This window comes from Mobula birostris, chromosome 13, assembly GCF_030028105.1.
Source record: "Mobula birostris isolate sMobBir1 chromosome 13, sMobBir1.hap1, whole genome shotgun sequence".
In the NCBI taxonomy this organism is placed as follows: domain Eukaryota; kingdom Metazoa; phylum Chordata; class Chondrichthyes; order Myliobatiformes; family Myliobatidae; genus Mobula; species Mobula birostris.
In genome coordinates, this window is record NC_092382.1 from 36,755,638 (window position 1) to 36,778,998 (window position 23,361).

Here is a 23,361-nt window from a genome sequence, read left to right on the forward strand (position 1 = left end):
GGTAAATGGCTTCTCCCCAGTGTGAACTCGCTGATGACTCTGTAGGTTGGATAACTGAGTGAATCCCTTCCCACATTCTGAGCAGGTGAACGGCTTCTCCCCAGTGTGAACTCGATGGTGACTCTGTAGGGTGGATGAATCAGTGAATCTCTTCCCACAGACTGAGCAGGTGAACGGCTTCTCCCCAATGTGAACTCGCTGGTGTCTTTGTAGGGTGAAACAGTGAGTAAATCTCTTCTCACAGACTGAGCAGGTAAATGGCTTCTCCCCAGTGTGAACTCGCTGGTGTCTTTGTAGGGTGAAAGGGTGAGTGAATCTCTTCTCACAGACTGAGCAGGTGAACAGCTTCTCCCCAGTGTGAATTCGCAGGTGTCTCTGTAGGTAGAATGACTGAGTGAATCTCTTCCCACATTCTGAGCAGGTGTACGGCTTCTCCCCTGTGTGAACTCGCTGATGACTCTGCAGGTTGTATGACCGAGTGAATCCCTTCCCACAGACTGAGCAGGTGAACGGCTTCTCTCCTGTGTGAACTGACTGGTGTGTCAGTAGCTTAAATGACAAAGTGAATCCCTTCCCACAGTCCGAGCAGGTGAACGGCTGCTCCCTGGTGTGAACTCGCTGGTGAGCCATTATGTTAGATGACCAAGTGAATCCCTTCCCAGAGTCTGAGCAGCTGAACATCCACTCCCCGGTGTGAACTCACTGGTGAGCCACTAGGTCAGATGACTGAGTGAATTTCTTTCCCAGAAATTCAGCATATGACAAGCCTCTGCCCGGTGTGTACTGACTGGTGTGTCCACAGGTGGGAAGACCGACTGAATCCTTTCTCACACACAGAACAGGTGAATGGCCTTGCCCAGTGTGAACCTGCTGATGTACCTTCAATTGAGATGACCGAGTGAATCCATTCCCACTGTCTGAGCAGGTGAACGGTCTTTCCCCTCTGTCAAATGTTGGGCATGCCAGTTGGTCAAATGACCGAGTGAATCCCTCCCCGCAGTCTGAGCAAGAAGGATGGTTGTTTGAATCCCTTGCTCAACTTCTTAAATACCTAGACAGAGGCAGCAAATCTGGCATGCCGTGTTTGAGAATCCTGGAGCAAATTCCTTCTCGTTTTTAACCTGTAAAAAGATTTACAAATTCCATCAATGGGTGCAGGACAACATTTCAGATGAGATTACTTGAGTTGCCACGGTTTGATCTGGTATCACACTGTTACAGTGAGGTTGAACCCAAGTTGGACAGAGAAATCATCTTCTGTCTGGGCACAATGCTGGTATCTGGAATGACCATCAATTCCCTGACGCTCTTCCTGTCTCTATAAGAATGGGGCATTTCTGCCATCTCCAATTCATGCCTTGGCTCAGTTTGACTCTCTCCATTGGTATTATTCCCTGTTCCTACTGAGCTGCATGAGTGCCTGGCCCCACAGTAACTGAAACATTATCATGCAAATAGTCTTTCAAGACGTGCAGCTGGGATTTTCTTTTATGTATTATTAACTTAAAGCGCCACAGTTTTAACGCCATATAAAAACTTCCTGCCGAGATGAATGGTTGGTCTGCACAGCTGTTAAAAGTACTTAGGGTGATTTTTTGTAATATTTCAGGTTCTTGTCACAGTCATAGAAAGTTACAACATAGACCCTTTGGGCCACCTAGTTTGCATTGAACAATTTAAACTGTCTACTCCCATTCCTCTACCATCCAGGTACCCATACAAACCTCTTAAATGTTGAAATCATGCTCGCATGCACCACTTGTGCTGGCTGCTCATTCCACATCTGGATAACCATCTGTGTGAAGAAGTTTCCGCTCATGTTCCCCTTAATGTTTCACCTTTCACCCTTAACCCATGGCCTCTGGTTGTAGTCCCACCCAATCTCAGTGGAGAAAGCCAGCTTGCATTTACCCTATCTATGCCCCTCCATCACAATCAAATCTCCCCTCAATCTTCTACGTTCCAAGGAATAAAGTCCTGGCCTGTTCAATCTTTTTTTATAACCCAAGTCCTCCAGACCTGGCAACATCCTTGTGAATTTCCTCTGAACTCTTTCAACCTCTTTTACATCTTTCCTGCAGGTAGGTGACCAAAACCGCACACAATACTCCAAATTCAGCCTCACCGATGTCTTCTATAAATCAACATAACATCCATCTATTGTTGTCAGTACTTTGGTTCATGAAGGCCAATGGGCTGAAATCCTTCTTTCCGTCCCTATCGAACTGTGATACCACTTTCAGTGAATTAAGGACTTGTATTCACAGGTCCCTTTCTACTACAACACTCCTCCGTGCCCGGCCAGTCACTATGAAAGACCTCCCTTAGTAGATCATACCAAAGTGCAATACTCACACTTGTCTGCATTAAATTCCATTTTCCATTTCTCAAACCATTTTCTCAGCTGGTCCAAATAGCAGTGCAAGCCATGATAGTCTTCCTCGTTGTCCACTACACCACCAATCTTGGTGTCATCCACAACTTTGCTGATCCAGTTAACCACACTATCATCCAGATTACTGATATAGATGACAAACAACAACAGATCCAGCACTGATCCCTGAGGCACACCACTAGTCACAGGCTTCCAGTCAGAGAGACAACCATCTGCTACCACAGTGTGGCTTCTCCCAAAGACAGTGTCTCATCCAATTTACTATATCATCTTGAATGCTGAGTGACTGAACCTTCTTGAGCAACCTCCCATATGAGACTTTGTCAAGTGCCTTGCTAAGGTCCATGTAGACAACATCCACTGCCTTGCCTTCATCCACTTTCCTGATAACTTCCTCGAGAGATTCTATAAGATTTGTTAGACATGACCTACCGTGCACAAAGCCATGCTGTCTATCTTTAATCAGTCCACATCTATCCAAATACTTATATATCCGGTTCCTGCACATGCATTCCAATAACTTTCCCTCTACTGATGTCAAGCTCGCCACCATACAATTTCTTAGTTTATTTTTAGAGCCTTTCTTGAACAGTGGAACAACATTGGCTGTCCCCCAGTCCTCCGGTACCTCACCTGACACTGAGGATGATTTAAATATTTGTGCTTGGGCCCTGATAATTTCTGCACCTGTCTTCCGCAGGGTCCCAGGGAACAACTTATCAGACCCTGGGGATTTATCCATGGTAATTTGCCTTAAGACAGCAAACACCTCCACCTCTGTAATCTGTACAGGGTCCATGAAGTCGATGCTGCTTTGCCTCACTTCTATAGACTGTGTCCAACTCCTGTGTAAATACGGATGCAAAAAAACTATCTCCCCCATCTACTTGGTCTCCTCATATGGATTATCATTCTGATCTTCCGGAGGATTAATTTTCCCCTTGCAATCTTTTTGCTCTTAACATGTCTGCAGAATCCCTGAGGAGTCTCCTAAATCTTGTCTGCTGGGGCAACCTCATGCCTTCTTTTATTTCTTTCATAAGTGTTCACGTGAATTTCCTGTACTTCATAAGTACCCCATTTGTTCCTATCTGCCTGTACCTGGTATGCACCTCCTTTTTATTGATCTGGGAGATGAAAGCCAAAGGGGTGACAGAGTTGTATGGTGGGAGTTGGGGGTAGGGTGGTGTTTAAACTGAAGTTGCAGGGTGAATGGGAGCCTGGATAACAGAACAGATAATGGAGGGGTTGTGGAAACAGATGTTGTTCAGACCTCAGACAAAGTCAGGAATGAAAAAGTTGAGCATGGTGCAGTGAATATGCTGAGCCCTATATATTTCAATACAAGGAGCATCGTAGGAAAGGTGGATGTGTTCAGGGTATGGATCTGAATTATGACACTAGGATCTGGCAACTGTGGACTGGGACAGGCTGCTTTACGGCAAAGGTGTGCTTCGTAAATTGAGGCCTTCAAAGCAATATTTTGTAAGTACAAAGCGGGTATGTGCTTGTCAGAATAAAAGGTAAAGATAGAAACTATAGGGAACCTTGGTTTCCAAGAGATATTGAGACATTGGTATTGAGCACAAAATAGAGTTACATAATAGGGATAGCAGGTAGGTTCTTATGAAGAATAAATGCAAGAGAACAAAGAAGAAGTAAATCAGGATGGCTGAAAGAAGGCATGAGGTTGCCCTCACAGGAAAGATGAAGGATAATCCTAAGTGATTCGAGAGATAGATTAAGAGTAAAAGTATTGCAAGGGACAAAGTTGGTCCTCTGGAAGACCAGAATGGTAATCCATGTTTGGAACCAATGCAGACGGGGAAGATCATCTCTATTTACCCAGGAGATGGACACACAGTCTATGGAAGTGTGGGCAATGGCATTAACATCATGGACCCTGTACAGATTAAAAGAGGGGATGTTTGCTATCCTGAGGCAGATTAGGGTGGATAAATCTCCAGGGCATGACAAGGTGCTCCCTTGGTCTCTACAGGAGGTAAGTGCAGAAATTGTTGAGGCCCTAGCAGAGATAATTAAATCATCCTTAGTGATAGGGGGAGGTACCAGAGGATTGGAGAACAGCCAATGTTGTTTTGCTGTTTAACATAGGAATGAGAAATCTACAACATATTGTAGGCCCTTCGGCCCACAATGTTCTGCCAATCCTGATACCTACTCTAGAAACTGCCTGGAATTTCCCTAAATCATAGCCCTCTATTTTTCTAAGCTCCATGTACCTATCCGAGTCTCTTAAAAGACCCTATTGTATCTGCCTCTACCACCGCTGCTGGCCGTGCATTCCATGCATCCACTACTCTCTGTGTGCAAAACTTACCCCTGACATCCCATTGGTACATATTTTCAAGCACCTTAACACTGTGCCCCATCGCGTTAGCCATTTCAGCACTGGGAAAAAGCCTCTGGCTATCCACATGATCAATACCCCTCATCATCTTATACACGTAAAAAACGCTCTAAACATAAACAAGGAAATTATACATTGCTCTGAGGATTTGTTGGAAGTATACACAATTATGAAGGTAGAGATAGGGTAAACGCAGCAGGCTTTTTCCACTGAGGTTGGGTGGGACAACAACCGGAGGTCATGGGTAAGTGAGGAAGGTGAAAGGTCAAGGGGAACATGTGGAAAAACTCTTCACTGAAATGCTCGTGACAGTGTGGAATGAGATGCCAGCACAAGTGATTCATGCCAGCTCGATTTCACCATTTAAGGGAAGTTTGGATAGGTACCTGGATGGTAGGGGTATGGAGGGCTGTGGTCCCAGTGTAGGACATTGCATTAGAGTTTAAGTATTTTTGGCATTGTCTAAATGGGCCGAATGGCCTGTTTCATGGAACTTCTCCCTGTCCCCATGACAGAGAAGCTGGGCACATTTGATTGTCAGGGGAAACTGGTAGGAATAACAACAGAGCAGCAATGGCTGGAGTTTCTGGGAGCAATTTGGGAGCTGAGTGATAGACACATCCCAAAGAAATGGAAGCATTGGAAAGGCAGGAGGACACAACCATGGCTGAAATGAGAAGCCAAAGCCAACATAAAAGCCAAAGAGAGGGCAAATAATAGAACAAAAACTATTGCAAAGTTTTTTTAAAACTTACAGAAGACAACTAAAAAAAAAAGAGATATGCTCAGGGCATTGAATTATGATTTGTAACCATTAATGTTTCTTGGTTGCACCCAAAAGTCTGAGGCATTTAGAGGAACAAAATATCCAGGGCCTCAATATCTCTTGAAAATCAGGGACCCCTGCACCAGTGACCTTTCAACTTTTAATTTGGCAGGCACACACAAACTCTGCACATTCAAGATTGCACTTCTGAAGAATTCCCACTTACCAAGTACTCCTTTGCCAGAAAACAGCCTGTCACAAACCGCACTTGTCAGATCCTTTCTGATACCATTAAAATTGACCTTTCTCCAATTTACAATCTCAGCCCGTGGTCCTGACTTCTCTTTTTCCATATTTACTTTAAATCTCATGGCATTATGATCACTACATACAAAGTGTTTCCATACACTAATTTCCATCACCAGCCCTGGATCATTTCCTAACAGCTTATTGCACACTTCTACATTGGGAACTCTGCAAGCTGATTGAGGACACAATTGACAAACTCTACCCCAGCTAGACCTTTGACAGTATGGGAGACCCAGTCAATATTTGGAAAGTTAAAATTGCTTACTATATCAATATTTGTTTCTTGGCATATTCTGCAATCTCTCGACAAATCTGTTCCTCTAGATCCTTTCTGATACCATCAAAATTAACCTTTCTCCAATTTAGAATCTCAACTCATGGTCTAGACCTCTCTTTTTCCATAATTACTTTAGATCTAATAGCATTATAATCACTAATTTCTGTCACCAGCCCTAATTAGGGGCACATTTGACAAACTCTACCCCATCTAGTCCTTTTAAGTATGGGAGTCCCAGTCAACATATGGAAAGTTATAATCACTTACTGAATCCACCTTTGTTTCTTGGCATGGGGTGCAATCTCTCTAGAAATGTGTTCCTCTAAATCCCTCAGACTGTTGGGTGCAACCAAGTCCCAGTAATGGCTACAATATCATGATTCCCTGTCCTGAGCTCATCTGGCTTTCCTATGACGTTTCCTGCATTGTGATATACACAGCTCAGCACATTCATCACACCATGCTCAACCATTTGATTGCTGACTTTGTCTGAACAACATCTGTCTGGGTGTAAAGAAAGCACCCTCTCCCTCAATGTCACAAAAACAAAGGAACTGATTGTGGATGACAGGAGGAATGGAGACAGGCTGACCCCTATTGACATCAATCGATCTGGGGTTGAGAGGGTGAACAGCTTTAAGTTCCTCGGCATAAACATCACCAAGGAACTCATGTGGTCTGTACATCCTGGCTGTGTGTCATGTGGCTGTGCGCCTCTTCCACCTCAGATGCTTGATGAAGTTTGGTATGGAAGATCTTTCTACCGGGGCACAATTGAGAGCATCCTGACTGGCTGCATCACTGCCTGGTATGGGAACTGTACTTCCCTCAATCGCAGGACTCTGCAGAGAGTGGTGCGGACAGCCCAGCGCATCTGTAGACGTGAACTTTCCACTATTCAGGACATTTACAGAGTCAGGTGCGTAAAAAAGCCCGAAGGATTATTGGGCACCTGAGTCACCCCAACCACAAACTGTTCCAGCTGCTACCATCCAGGAAACGGTACCACAGCATAAAAGCCAGGCCCGACAGGCTCCGGGACAGCTCATTCCACCAGGTCGTCAGACTGATTAATTCATACTGATGCAATTGTATTTCTATGTTTTAATGACTGTCCTATGTACTATTTATTATAAATTACTAGAAATTACACATTGCACATTTAGATAGAGAAGTAATGTAAAGATTTCTACTCCTCATGTTAATTAAAGATGCATGTCATTTCAATTCACCCTCTCCACTATCTGTTCTGGCATTCTGACTCCAATCCCCTCTGCAAATTTAGTTTAACCACCATCACCCCTCCCCCACCACACACTAGCACTAGCAAGCCTTACCACTAGGATATTTGATCTCTGCTAACAAATCCCCTATCAGCTCTTTGACACTCCCCTGCCAGGTTATCCCCCCCCCCCCCAACAGTTTCTAAAGTGTTGTTGTGTGGGATGGCAACAAGAGTACTCTGCAATGGCTAATTAACCTCATTCGCCTTCCTGACTCTCACCCAGATTCCTGTGGGTGAGAATTCACCTCTCTTCATGTCATATCTATCACCCTCACCAACTCCTGGATAATCTGGAATTGAACCATTTCCAGCTCCAACTCCCTAACGTGCGAGGTTACAAGCTGCAGCTGGATGCATACCTAGCAGGTGAGGGTGTCAAGGACACTGGAAGTCTCCTCACCTTCCCACCAATGTCCCATCTAATTTGTAATGACCGGTGTGCCAAAAAATCTTGCCTGTGCAGTTTTTACCCATTGACAACAACATGTACACACTGAACTTTAAAGAGAGAGGTATTTATTTTAACAGCTAGCAAATGAGAACTTTGATCTCCTCTGGGTTTGATCGAGTTCATCTGCACTCTCACACAACCTATATAGCAGGCCTGTAGAGGGTTATGAAGGATTTTCTCGCCAGACCTTTTGCACACCGTCCATATCTGATTTGCTCGCTAAATGATGCTTTAAAAAGTCAGATTTCCAAATATTACTCCACTTCCTCCCACTTGCAAATTCTCCAGCAACTTTTGCATCGCCACAATACATACAGGTAATACCAGTTTCTGTATTGTACATAAATATTTCCCCTGAACCCTCCCCCAGGTGACTGACGGCCAATGAATATGAAGAGAAGGGCAGTAGTCTGTCTCATTGGAGTCTGGCACATTTGTGATGTGAAAGCTACTTGTTGCTCAGGACAAAGGTGTTTGATATCATTATGTACCCAGAGAGAATGGGTCAAAACATGTTCCCACGGGTACAAAGGTCCAGAACAAGAGGAGGTAGAACAAGCAACACACACAAAATGCTGGAGGAAATCAGCAGGCCAGGCAGCATCTATGGAAAAGTGTACTAATGCTGAGTTGCTCCAGCATTTTGTGTGTGTTGCTTGGATTTTCAATATCTGCAGATTTTCTCTTGTTTGTGATTGGAGGGAGAAGGAAGGTGATTTTCTCAACAGCTGATGTAAAAGATTTTGTCCCCTTTCTCCGAGTTCCTAATCCTTGCATTTAGACAGCTGAAGCTCAGCTCTGTCTGAGAGATCCACCGGTTCCCATTCCCTCATCAGCCGGAAGCTCCCCGGGGCCCGTGTACAGATCGTGGGGCTGAGACAGAGGGAAGAGAGCAGGGCTGTCCCGGGATTACGGCCCACGGTGTCCGGAGCTCACAGCAATTGTCCCGAATTCGGTGTTGAAAACCCCCACCCGCAGCCGGGGAATATCTCTTACCTGGTGCCGATTCCTCAAGGCCTTTGTGTACCGCGCGCATGCGCGATATTCGGGAACAGCCTGTGCATTGGATCGGTGTTTCATCGACGGCGAAAATTCTTCGCAGAGCTTTCTGGGTAATCACGGTGCCATTAAAAGTTTCTGCAAGCACCGGTTCCATGCCCATACCTCAGTTTTTTTTTGTGTAGAAAACTCGGCAGCTCTTTTAATGCAGAAAGCAGCTCCCATAAGCAATACACTTAATGTCAACAAGCTTTCCGCGTGTCTAATGCCAAAGTGGAACCTTGTTACAAATGCAGATATACAACACAAGAGATTCTACTGTTGATGGAAATGTAAACAAATACACACAAAATGCTGGAGGAACTCTGCAGTTCAGGCAGCAACTAAGCAGAGTAGTACACAGTCTGGGCATGCTGAAGGGGCTCGGCCTAAACGTTGTCTATTTATTCCTCTCCACATTTGCTGCCTGATCTGTTGATTTCCTCCAGTATTTTGCTGAAATTAACCACCTTTTTTTTCAATCAAACAGTTTCAAAGTGTTTCTGATCTTTCATTTGTAGCCATATTCTGCTGGTTGGATTCCTCTTCCTCCTTGTCCTTGTAAACTCTTAATTCCCATCTCTTCCTGGAGCCCCAAAGCCCTGACTCAGGCTGTTAACTTTTTGGTTTCTGACTCTACACCATCGAAGATTCACTCGCTCATCTGCTGTCAGACTTTAGAGGCTCATTCAACCAACCCAGCTGTCTGAGGCACAGACCTTTGAAATGAGTGAAAATGACACAAAACATTGAAAAGATCAGGGAAGAAGAAGCTTAACCACCTTAGTCCAGAGCCCCGAAGAACGTTAAAACCACAGTGAGCTCATCGCGTTATTCAGCCTGGACAGAAGCATGCAGGAAATTCATGCAGGTGTGTAGGATGATGGGAGGCATTGGTCGTGTCGATAGCCAGAGGCTTCTTCCCAGGGCTGAAACGGCTAACACGAGGGGGCATAGGCTTAAGGTGCTTGGAGGTAGGTACAGAGGAGATGTCAGAGCGACGTTTTTTAAACAAAGTGTGGTGTGTGTGTGGAATGCACTGCCTGCGACGATGATAGAGGCGGATACAATCGGGTCTTTTAAGAGACTCTTAGATAGGTACATGGAGTTTAGGAAAATAGAGGGCTATGCGGTAGGGTAATTCTAGGCAGGTTCTAGAGTAAGTTACATGGTTGTCACATCATTTTGAGCCAAAGGGTCTGTAATGTGCTGTAGATTTCTATGATTCTCTGAAATTCAAGGGAAATCTCCTATCCCACGGAGTGGTGACTAGTTGCAACCTGTCATCACAGGGAGAGTGAGAGGGGAACGGCAGGGATAGATTTTGATATACTGATATGGAACAGAAACATGGGCAGGGACCAGATGGGCCGACTGGCCTCTCTAGTGTACATTGTGAGTGTGGTAGAGACAGTAAGTACTTGAGACACGGGATTTGATACAGAACTGATTTATCTTTCACAGATCCACAATATTAAACATCAGTCCAGTTTAAGGCTAACATCAGCAGAACAGACTCCTCCAATGCTCAAGTGACCAGGGTTCAGTCCTGGGTGCGATGAGCAGCCACAATAACTGCAGATTCTGACAGTAACAGTCCCTCACGAACCTGCAGCTGCCTTCAGTCACCATATTGGTGAAACATTTAACACAGAGCATTCATGTGAGAATTTAGCCTTTCCTATTTTTCTGAGCTTCTCATAAACTTGTACAGTTTAGTTAAGCTTTGCTCCAGAATTTCCACACAATTAAAAGAGTTTATTACATTTTTTTTCATTTTTGTTTTGCACCACTTACGTAATTTACCTATTTAATATGTACATTATTGTAATTCATCGTTATTAAAATCTATTGTTATGAATCAGGTTCTACTGCTACCGCAGAGATAACGAATGTCATGACATATGCCGGTGCTATTAAACCTGATTCTGATATTGATATGGGAGAACCACCACCGGTCACCTGATCCCAGTTACCGCAGATCGTAATGTGAGATTGAAGCCTTTTCTATTTACCTGCATTCCTCAGAAATGACAATAGTTCAGTTAAGTTTCCTTCTGAGGTTCCAAAGCAGAAGCTCAGTCTGTCTAATATTTCCACACAATTAAAATGGGGAGGAATGCAGCAAGAATGTCCAGGTTGTGAGGATCTTTGAGTACACGGCCTGTTTTTCCGATGCAGGGGAAGTGTAGGAAGAGTCCATGGAGGGGAGGCTTGTTTCTCTGATGTTCTCTGCTCTCCAAAGTTCTCTGCAGTTCCTTGCAGTCATGGGCAGAGCGGTAGCCATACGAAGGCGTGAAGTATCGACAAGAAGCTCAGAGACCTCGGCCTTCACCCTGCCTTGTGTCACTGGATCCTGGACTTCCTGTCAGATCGCCGGCAGGTGGTAAGAGTGGACTCCCTCACCCCTGTCTCTCTGACCCTCAGCACTCATACCCCACAAGGCTGTCTCCTTGGCCCCCTCTTTTACTCCCTGTATTCCCATGACTGTGTCGCCACCCACAGCTCCAATCTGCTAATTACATTTGCTGACGACACTACACTGATTGGACTAATCTCAAATAACAACGAAGCAGCCTACAGAGAAGAAGTCATCACCCCAACACAGTGGTGTGAAGAACACAACCTCTCCCTCATGGTGACAAAAACAAAGGAGCTGGTTGTGGACTACAGGAGGAATGGAAACAGGGACCAAATTCAACATTTCCAAGTTTGTTATTGACACAAAATTCACATTTTAATATTTATCCTGACACAATGTATTTTATATACTGTTAATGACATAAAACATATTTATAGATTGTGACGGACAGAGAATCGTATAATTTGTGTTCTGTGTGTTATCTGAATGTACTTGCCTGTGATGCTGCCACAAGTCAGTGTTTCTCTGTACCTGTACCTTCCCGTACTTGTGCACTTGGCAATAAATTCAACAGGATCTGAGAAATCTCAGTGAGATTTGATTAGTGATGATCATCTTGGCAGCTCGGTCAGTCGAATGTATGAGACAGTGCACTGTGAAATGCGAAACCCTGAACAGTGTTGATGATCAGAGGGATCTTAGACTCCAGGTTCATCGCTCCCTGAAAGAGACTGCACAGATTGATCGGGTGGTTAAGAAGGCAAATGACGTGGTTGTCTTTATTAGTTGAAGCACTGAGTTGAAAAGTCGGGAAGTTGTGTTGCGGCTGTTGCGAGCCTGCGGTCGGACTGTGACTGTGTCTTTAAGAGCGCCGGAGTGAGGAGGCGGGACTATGACGTCAGTCACAGGCTGACGGCGCTAACTGTGGATTTAACCATAAGAGAGACAGAGCGATCTGCAGACAGGCAGTCGGCCAGTCTAAAGAGAGAGAGAGAGGGACTGGAAAAGCTGATAGCTTCAGTCTGTCGCAGCTGAGGCTTGGAACTCTCCTATGCCCACAAGAATGGGTTGATCATCGGTACACGGAACCACAACGAATGTGTGTGGCTATCACTTCATAATATCCACAGGAGTGGATTTTGGAATATCTTGGGGGACCGCTTGTGTTAACCCTTGCCTGGGTATGTTGTGTGGTAACCCCTGGAAAACCGTATTCCTGTGACAGGTCACTTTCGCTGATAACTTTTATGTGGACGGATTCAACGGATAAGAACTTCGACGACGGTTATTTTGGTGTAACGGCCTTTTCTCTACGTTTCACCCTGGATTACAAATATCTCTCTCCCATCATTTATTCCGTGGATTACTGAACTTTCCTACTTTACCGTCTCAAGACTCTAAGCTTTGTTCCCTCAGGCTCGATAGTTTGAGAGTTATATTTACACATATATACACATAACACTGTTAACTTTCCTTTATACGGTTAAGTTACTATGTAATAAGTAGGTATTAATAAAGATAACGATTTTAACATCAAAACCAGACTCTAGTGTGATCTCTATTGCTGCTGGTTCGTTTCTAAAACGTTACAGTTTGTAACACAGCTTTATAAAACTAGTTAGACCACATCTGGAGTGTTTCATACAGTTCTGGTCGCCCCCACTCTCGGAAGGATGTCGGGGCTTTGGAGAGGGCACAGAGGAGGTTTACCAGGATACTGCCTGGATTGGAGGGCATGAGCTATAACGAGAGGTTGGACAAACTTATTTTGTTTTGTACAGAGCGGCGCAGGCTGGGGTGAGACTGGATGAACGTTTATAAGATTACGAGAGGAATAGATAGAGTGGACAGATGATATAATTTTCCAGGGGGTTGAAATGTCTAATACATTCAAGGTGAGAGGAGATGTGAGGGGCAAGTTTGTTTATTTCCACATAGTGGTGGGTAGCTGGAATGCTCTGCCTGGGTTGGGGGGTGGGGAAGAGAGAGAGAGAGTTAGAGAGAGAGAGTTAGAGAGAGAGAGAGAGACACACACACACACACACACACACACACACACACACACGTCACGTGACCACGTTCACCCCTCCCATTTATCCGCAGATGGGCAGCATCTGCGCGTCTGTTTCCGAGGCCCCGATGCAATAATCACTTCGCGCATGCTGACAGTCTCCGAGTGAGCGGTGTTTACCTTTCTCCTCCAGTGCTGAAGCGGATCGTCTGTGATTTCGGGAAAGTGTCCTCGTTTCCTCGCTTGGGGACCCGGGCGTCGGGGTCACTGTTTGCGGGCCGAAGATATCACTTTCCCATTGGTGAGTATAGATCCTGAGCGGGAAGATCTGATGTTGGCCGTGAGCCCGGAACTGAGGGCCGATTGCTCATTTAGTACCCAGTTATCTGGGCTCGTCAAAAATGTGTAGACTTCACTTAATCTGCATTGAACGATTCAAACCAGGAGCCCAGGCTGTATATTTCCGCAGAATTGAAATAGCAGTCCCGCCAACAGGTCATGTGAGGCTGCTTCCAGCAGATTTGCCCCGCCCTCCGCTTTGCGACGCACGATCACGTGGTATGTTTGAACGCTCCCGGGATGTGTGGTGATGCTTCATCCATATTGTGTTGGGGAATCTGATGTTGGCCACTGAGTCCCGTTAACTTCTCCCAACTCGCCTCGATTCCTGAGGCTCCTCGCGTCGGTCCTTGAGCATTATGGCTGTTGTGTCTTCTCCCTGACTGGGGTGGGTGAGGGAGGACGTCCCAGGTTGAGGGGATGTTTGATTTCACTGCCTGCTTACCGAGGGACTGGGAAGTCTAGGGGGGAGAATGGTTTCTGTGATGTGCTGATCTGTATCCAAAGGTCTCTGCAGCTCCTTACAGTCACGGGCAGAGTAGTTACCATGCAAGGGGTTGAAGTGCCCAGATGGGAAACTTTCTATGGTGTGCTGATAAAAATTTGGTGAGGGTCAAATTATAAATGCCAAAGTTCTTATTGTTTGTTCTAACTTTGTCATTTTAAGATCTTTTATACGGTAGTGTGTACTATTAATTCTGTATCTATGTATTGCTGGAGAACCATCACTGATCCTCCTTGAACTCTTCTCCACCTGGTTCCATTTGCTCATTCCCTGCCCATCTCGTTCAACCTCTGTCCAGTCTCTCTCCCCCCCAGCTTCAGTGATGTATATCAACCATCTGGGTCAACCTTGGTCCACCCTGCATTACACCTCTTCAATAATATATATCAGCAATCTTTCTTCTAACACTTGTCTTCATTGCAATGTGTTCTTTTACAGCTTTGGCCTCGCTGAGTTATTTCTGGAATCAGTTTATGTGAGCTGGAATGCCAAAGGGTCATCAGGTTCCAGTTCTATTGTACATTGGTGTGGAGGTGCTAGTTATTGAATTGTGACTGGCTGACACACTGCAGCATTTTACTGGTAGCAAAGAGTACTGGGAGAGTTGGTGCTTGGGATATAATTCTGTGATCGGCATTCCAGGGATATGGAACTATTGGTGTTTTGGCTTTGACATTGGTCAGTGCTTCTACAGATGGGGCTGGGTGGTCGTACTTCTGCAATGAAGCAGAAATTTCAAGCAGCTGGACATTGGTTGTGGGGGAATCCCTGACTGCACCACCCAGTGAGAGATGTAGGGATGATGTGTGAGACTCTCAATGTGGGTAAGTGGCACGTTCAGCTGTGTGGCTGTGTGAGGTTGGGTCCTGGGATATCACAGTTTTAGATCCAAGTAAAATGGACCCAGGTTTATGAGGTGTTGAGCGAATATTTCTGGTCTGGGATCAAATGTTCATATCTGGAGTTCCTTTGGAAGAAATGGCTGTTAATCTGAGGAGCGAATGAGTTTGTATTCCATCCCTCACGAGGAGAGGCTGTGATCAAATGGGCTGTTCTGTATTTACACCAGTAGAAATAGACCTGGGGTTTCAGTGTTCGAACTGTGTATGGAAATTCCTCCTCACTGTCACCTGTCTGTCAGGTAGTGGAAATCAAACAGGAACTCACGTTGCTGGTGGTCTGCACTAAAAATGGGAAATTGTGAATCCATTCTGATAGAAGATTGTGAACCTGAATCGTTAAATTTGATGCTCTGCCCACAGCAGCTCCTCTCCTGTTGGGCGATTCTGGTGATTCCAGTTTCTTTTTATTACGTTCACCCTGGAATGGTTTACATTTCCTGATTGTCTGTTATACGTGAAAATGTGTTCAGTGTAGTTGTTGCTAACAAGGTTCACATGAGTAATCTCAGAAATGATCAGCTTTATGTGTGAGGAGCATTTAACGGGGTGGTGAAAGCAGGTGTGTGGTTAAGTAAACTGACTGAATGCTGAAAAGCCTGGATACAATGGACATGGAGAGGACGTTTCCATTACACGGAGAGTCTGATTTGACAGCACAGTCTCAGAATAAAGAAACTGAGATGAGAAAAATTTCTTCAGCCAAAAGATGGCTGATGCGTGGAATTTGTTGCCACTGAGTGTGGTTGAGGCTGTCATTTGTGTATATTTAGGGCAAAGATTAATATATTCATGATTGCTAAGTAGCTTCAGGGTTACAGGAGGAAGGCAGGAATATAGTGTTGGAATAAATCTCAGCCATGGTTGAGTGCTGAAGCAGACTCGATGGATCGAATCACCTAATTCTGTTCCTCCATCTCATATCTTACCATGACTGAACGATGAGTCCTTCCTATCCCAAATCAAGTCTTGTGACTTGTCAGGGACAATTACAGATTTGTTCACTGAGATCATTATATTTGTCTTCAATGTTTAGATTTCAGTGAGCAGAAATATTTTGTTCTCCTTTGTATTGTTGACATGCTTCATTATCTTTCATGTTAAAGTTAGACCTGCAGTGAGAGTTTTATTGGAAGAAAAACCCACAACTGGAAGTGAACCACGACTGAAGATGAGGGAACAGCAGCAAGTGAACCAGCCCAAGGACTGAGAGCACAAACTGGAGAGAACCCATCTGACTCAGGGTTTCCATTGATTCACCAGGAGAAAGTTTGGTGGGTCTCATTTACTCAGACACTGGTCCTTTAGAAATTACATATCTGTACAAAGTAAGGTAGGGAATAGTTGAGGTGAGAATGAATGTGCCCAGAAATATCAGTTATGCCTCTGTCAGACCCAGTTGCAATCACTCCAGGTCTGGTAATATTCTGTCAGTATCCCAGCTCTTTAAACTCACGCACATTCTCTCAGTGTTTGCTCATTTGAAGAACTTGCATCTTCTGAAGTAGCTTTTGGCCGGTTCTAAGTGTGGAGAGGCAAAGATGGGTGCTTATATTTACTATCTTGCAAAAAGAGGTAATTCTTTGAAATTACTTGCTGCAAACTCACTACCCAAACCCTGGAGAACTCCACGAGGCACAGGGCCTCGACTCCAATAAACAGCTTCCTATCATCATCATCTGCTTCCTATCGTCTAGCTGTTCCCAACAAATATAATTCCTCTCAGTGATCAACTATCGGAATGATTCACTCACTTTTAGATGAACGGGTACCTACACTGTTGGGGTGTTTAGATTGCTGGGAGACAAGGACCACAGGGACGAGAGGTCTTCTGTTAACTGATATGAACCTGTCTTTACCCTGCTGGCAATTCCAGTTTATATCAGTAAAACTGTTGTTTCTGAAAATACAATACAACGAGACACTGCACTGACTGAACCACCCCAGACCAGATCACTCTGGGAAGTCCTCCTCAGAAACATTGGAGTTTTGTGACCCAACTCGAGACAAGCACCACACTGCCCACTCTACGGACAACATGGCAGAGCAGGGTACCTTGCAGGGGGCTTTAAATCACACAATGTTGGTTCATTGATGAAACCCATTAGGTTTCCTTCGCTCACTCCCCAAAATCATTAAAAAACTCCATTAAACAGCTTTTCAGTACAAACTTTCACCCATATGTGACGTCATTCTGATGCCCCCACATAAAACCATAAAACATAGGAGCAAAATTAGGCCATTTGGCCCATTGCTCCTGTTCTGCCATTTAATCATGTCTGTTCCAATTTTCCTCATTCCCAGTCTCCTTCCTTCTCCCCATAAACCGTCATCAATCAAGAATCTAGGAACCTCTGCCTTTGATATCCATAAGTACTTGGCATTCACAGCATCTCATGACAAAGAATTCCATAGATTCACCACTCTCTGGCTGAAGAAATTCCCCCCATATCCTTTCTAAAAGAATGCCCGCCTATCCCCTGTAATCTGAGGTTGTGTCCTCTGGTCCTGGACTCTCCCAACACAGGAAATATCCTCTCCACATCCACTCCATCAAGGCCATTCACCATTTGATAGGATTCAAAGAAATCATCCTTCATTCCTCTGAATACAGGTCCAGAGCCATCAAATGCTCTTCATGTGACAGGCCATTCAATTCTGTACTCATTTTCGTAAACCTCCTTGGAACTCTCTCCAGTGTTAGCACATCCTTGCTGAGATAAGGGGCCCAAAACTGCTGAGAATAATCCAGGAGCTTTGTGAAGTCTCAACATTACATCCTCACTTTTATATTTAGTTTTGTATTTATATTTTATATTCTTGAACTGAATGCAAACATCATACTTGCCTTCCTCACTAAAGACTGAATGCACAAATTAACCTTTAGGGAATCCTGAACAATGGCTCCCAAGTCCATTTGCACCTCAGATTTTTTTTGTACATTCTGTCCATTTAGAGAATAGCCAACCCTTTCATTTCTTCTAGCAAAGTGTATAATCATGCACCTCCCGACACAGTATTCCATCTGCCATTTCCTTGCCCATTTTCCTGATCTTTCTGTAGCCTCCCTACTCCTCCAAAACGACCTGCCCCTCCACCTATTTTTACATCTCCTGCAAACTTTGCAACAAAGTCATCAATTCCATCATCCAAATCATTGGCATATAACATGAAAAGAATCGTTCCCAACATAGACCCCTGTGGAACTCCACTAGAAACCGGTAGCCAGGCAGAAAACATTGTCTCTATTCCCACTCGTTTCCTCCTGCCAATCAGCCACAATCTTTTCCCTGTAATAACACAGGCTCAGAGCTTGTTAAGGAGTCTCACGTGTGGCACCTTGTCAAAGGCCTGAAAATCCAAGCACACAACATCAACCAATTCTCCTTTGTCTACCCTGCTTATTATTTCTTCAAAGCATCCCAACAAATTTATCAGACAAGATTTTCCCTTGAGGAAACAATGCTGACTCCGGCCTATTTTATCTTGTGCCTTCAAGTGCCCTGAACTCACATCCTTACCAATCGACTCCAACATCGTTCAAACCATTGTCAGACTGAGTGGCCTACAGTTTCCTTTCTTCTGTCTCTCTCCCTTCTTGAAGAGTGGAGTGACATTTGCAACTTTCCAGTCTTTCAGAACCATTCCTAAATTTAGTGGTTCTTGAAGGATCATTACTAAAGCCTCCACAATCTCTCCGGCCACCTCTTTCAGAACAGTGGGTGCAAACCATCTGGTCCGAGTGACTTATCTGCCTTCAGATCTTCAGTTTCCAAAGAACCTTCTCTCTTGTTGTGGTCCCTTCTGTACAGATCCCACCTTCCCTGGAAGAGAGCCATGGAACCAAAAATCTTATCCCCTCTCCTTCCCTCCCCCTCCACATGCCTGATGTCATGCATGGTTTTGCTACACTGGGGTCTGACTTCATGTGTGCTGTTCCTTACATCTGTGGGTTTGTTTCTCGTGGTTGTGCAGTTTAATCTTTCTTCCATTCAGACAAGGGAGTGAGACCCAGATCTGTCACGTTCTCTCATTGTGGGTGGGCACTTTTTTTTTCATTGACTCTATTCCACTGATACAAATTGCCCAAGTGCAGCCAATGTTTCGAGGTATATAACCCTATTAATGCAAGAAGGAAGCCTTTTCTGTTTTTCTGGGCTTCTGAAACATTTGTACACTTCAGTTAAATCTCCCTCTGGAAGTTCCAGAGGAGAAGCTCAGTCTGTCTAATATTTCCACACAATTAAAGTAGGGAATTGTTTATTATTGTCATGTACCAAGGTTTAATGAAAATTTTGTCCTGCATACCATCCTCTCAGATCAACACATTACAACAGTAGAAAATGGTAATTCATTAACAGAGTGTAACAAAGCATTATGATTACAGAGAAAATCCACTGCAGGTAGAAATATGGTGCAAGGTCACTTCAAGTTACATTATGAAGTCAGGAGTCCATCTTATAATGCTGAGGAATATTCAGTTTGTTTATAACAGCAGAATGGAAACTGTCCCAAGCCGAGGAATCTTTATGTTGCCTGATTTACTGAGGCTGCAGGAAGTATAGAGAGAGTCCATGGAGGGGAGGCTTGTTTCCATGATGTGTCCACAGTTCTCTGCTATTTCTTGAAATCAACAGAAGAGAGTAGCCGTGCAAAGGTGTGAAGTATCTGGATGGGATACTTTTTATGGTGTAAACTTAAATTTGCCAGACCAATAACCACACTACAAACAGTACTTTATCCTTTTCACCAGTTTATTTGTTTGAACTCAGCCGGCAGGAAGCTTGGAGCCAAGCATCAGAGAGACTGAATTCCTCTCCCTCTGGCGGCTCATGATGAATCTCTGTCTAACGTGCAGAAACGTTACAATTATAGAACTAGCGAAACAAAGAGCACTTTAGTTCAACTAGTATTCCCACCAAGTCTGTTGGAGCAAAACTTATTTCTTAGATAAGAGAGTCCACTAAATCAGGATTTTAATTACAAATGAATGTTCTGTCCAATTCTTATAAGTTATTCTCATTGGTTAGACAAAGGAATGAATTTAGTTCAATTCGTGTCTTATGAGAACTCAACTCTACATAACATTCCCAAGAGGCATCTGTGTGTCGTTAATCTAAACAAGCTGCAAGCAGATTCCTCAGTGAAGGACAAAACAGAAATTTGCACACTATCCAGAACAGAGCACACATAAGCTTGCACTTAGTTTTAACCTGTTATTTACAAGAGTCCAAGAATCATTTCTTACATCCCCCAATACCCTTAAAACTTCCTCACCAGAGTGTTGTGGCAGATAGTTGCCTTTCTGGCTGAAAATCTGTGACTAGTGGTGTGCCACAGTGCAGGATCTGTTGTTGTTTTTCATATCTATCAGTAACCTGGATGATAGTGTGGTTAACTGGATCAGCAAATTTGTGGATGACACCAGGACTGGTGGTGCAGTGGACAACGAGGAAGACTATCATGGCATGCAGTGCGATCTGGACTGCTGGAAAAAACGGTTTGAGAAATGGAAAATGGAATTTAATGCAGACAAGTGTGAGGTGTTGTGCTTTGGTAGGACGTACCAGGGTACGTCTTACACGGTGACTGGTAGGGCACTGAGAAGTATTGTAGAAGAAAGGGACATGGGAATACAGGTCTATATTTCACTGAAAGTGATGTCACAGTTCAATAGGGACAGAAAGAAAGATTTTGGCACATTGGCTTTCATAAATGAAAGTGCTAAGTAGAGGAGATGGATGTTATGTTGACATTGTACAAGACATTGGTGAGGCATAATATGGAGTATTGTGTGCAGTTTTCGTCACCAACCTACAGGAAAGATGTAAAAGAGTTTGAAAGAGTTCAGAGGAAATTCGCAAGGGTTTTGCCAGGTCTAGAGGTCTTGGGTTATAAGGAGAGATTGAAAGGGTCTGGGCTTTATTCCTTGGAATGTAGAGATTGAGGGGAGCTTTGATGGATGTGTGCCAAAATTATGAGGGTTATAGATGGGGTAAATGCAAGCTGGCTTTTTCCACTGAGATTGGTTGGGACTACAGCCAGGGCCATGGGTTAAGGGTGAAAGGTGACACATTAAGGGGAAAATGAGGGGAAACTTCTTCACACAGACGGTCATCCAGATGTGGAATGAGTAGACAGCCCAACTGTTGCATGCAAGCTCAATTTCAACATTTAGGAGGTTTGTATAGGTCCCTGGATATTCGGGGTACAGGGGTAAATAGTTTAAATAGTTCAACACAAACTAGATGGGCCAAAGGGCCTGTTTCTGTGTTGTACTTTTCTATGACTCTGTGACAAGGTCATGAAATAATACTAATATCAATGTAATTCCTTTTAACAGCTGTGCGGACCAACCATTCATCGGGGCAGGAAATGTTTACATGGCTTTATAACTGTGGCACTTCACATTGACAGTAGATAATAGAAAATCCCAGCTGCACGTCAACAAAAGCTATTTGTGTGAGAGTGTTTCAGTTACGGTGGGGCCAGGCACCCATGCAGCTCAGTGGGAACAGGGAATATTACCAATGGAGAGTGTTAAACTGAGCCAAGTCACAGATTGGAGATGCAGAAATGTCTGATTCTTATAGAGACAGGAAGAGCTTCAGGAAATTGATGGTCATTCCAGATACCAGCACTGTGCCCAGTTAAAAGATGATTTCTCTCTCCAACTTGTGTTGAACTTCACTGTAACAGTGTGATGCCAGATCACAACTGGACAACTCCAATGATCTAGTCTTAAATGTTGTCCTTCACTCCTTGATGGATTTTATAAATAATTTTTCAGGTTAAAAACGACAAGGAATATATCTACGGGAATCTCAAACACAACACACCAGTGTTGCTGTCTCTGTCCAGATATTTAAGAAGTGGAGCAAGGGATTCACTCGATCATCCTTCCTGCTCAGACTGTGGGGAGGGATTTACTCAATCATCTGACTGACTGGCAGGCCTGTCAGTTTACACAGGGGAGAGGCCGTTCACCTTTTCAGACTGTGGGGATTCAAGGTCAATTCATGAAGTTACATCAGCAAGTTCACACTGGGACAAGTCCACTCACCTGTTCTGTGGGTGAGAAGGGATTCAGTTGGTCATCCGAACTGTGGACACACCAGTCAGTTCACACTGGGCAGAGGCTGGTCATCTGCTGAATTTGTGGGGAAAGATTCACTCAGTCATCTGACCTAATGGCTCACCAGCGAGTTCGCACTGGGGAGTGGCCGTTCACCTGCTCGGACTCTGGGAAGGGATTCACTCAGTCATCTCATCTACTGAGATACCAGTCAGTCCACACTGGAGAGTGGCCATTCTACTGCTCAGTCTGTGGGAAGGGATTCACTCAGTCATCTGAACTGAAGGTACATCAGAGTTCACACTGGGGAGAGGCCATTCATATGCTCAGACTATGGGAAGAGATTCACAACGTTAGCTAGCTTACAAGTACACCAGCGAGTTCACACTGGGGAGAGGCCGTTCACCTGCTCAGTCTGTGGGAAGGGATTCACTCAGTCATCTCAACTGATGGTACATCAGCGAGTTCACACTGGGGAGAGGCCATTCACCTGCTCAGTCTGTGGGAAGGGATTCACTCAGTCGTCTAAAGTACTGAGACACCAGTCAGTTCACACTGGGGTGTGGCCATTCACCTGCTCAGAGTGTGGGAAGGGATTCACTGAATCATCCTCCGTACAGAGACACCAGTCAGTTCACACTGGGAAGTGGCAGTTCACCTGCTCAGACTGTGGGAAGGGATTCATTTTGTCATCTCAACTGAAGATACATCAGCGAGTTCACACTGGGGAGAGGCCGTTCACCTGCTCAGACTGTGAGAAGGGATTCATTTTGTCATCCCAACTGAAGGTACATCAAAGAGTTCACAATGGGGAGAGGCCATTCGCCTGCTCAGACTGTGGAAAGAGATTCACTTCGTCATATCGCCTACTGAGACATCAGTCAGTTCACACCGGAGAGTGGCCATTCACCTGCTCAGTTTGTGAGAAAGGATTCACTTCATCATATCACCTACAGAAACACCAGTCAGCCCACACAGGGAAATGACTGTTCACCTGCTCAGTCTGTGGAAAGGGATTCACTCATTCAGCTCAACTGAAGTTACATCAGCGAGTTCACACTGGGGAGAGGCCATTCTCCGGCTCTGAATGTGGGAAGCGATTCACTCAGTTATCTAACCTTATGTAACTCTCGCTTCAGCTAGCAGCTTAATAGGGGGTGATAGCCCCCCAGCCCAGCAAAACTTAAGAAATCTCATTTGGGTGGATGCTGCGTAATGTGTCCCCTGTTACAAATCAGTACCACGAAATAATAAACAGTACACAATATGTGATTAAAT

The 23,361-nt window shown here is 44.5% G+C and overlaps 1 long non-coding RNA gene across 1 annotated transcript; it reads left to right on the forward strand.

The window, feature by feature from the left end:
- Positions 1-13,493: 13,493 nt before the first annotated feature.
- On the forward strand, positions 13,494-22,101 carry LOC140207532 (uncharacterized). The gene is made up of 3 exons (XR_011888576.1): positions 13,494-13,566; positions 16,115-16,282; positions 21,799-22,101. It is a non-coding gene; the product is annotated as an uncharacterized lncRNA (long non-coding RNA).
- The last annotated feature ends 1,260 nt before the right edge of the window (positions 22,102-23,361 follow it).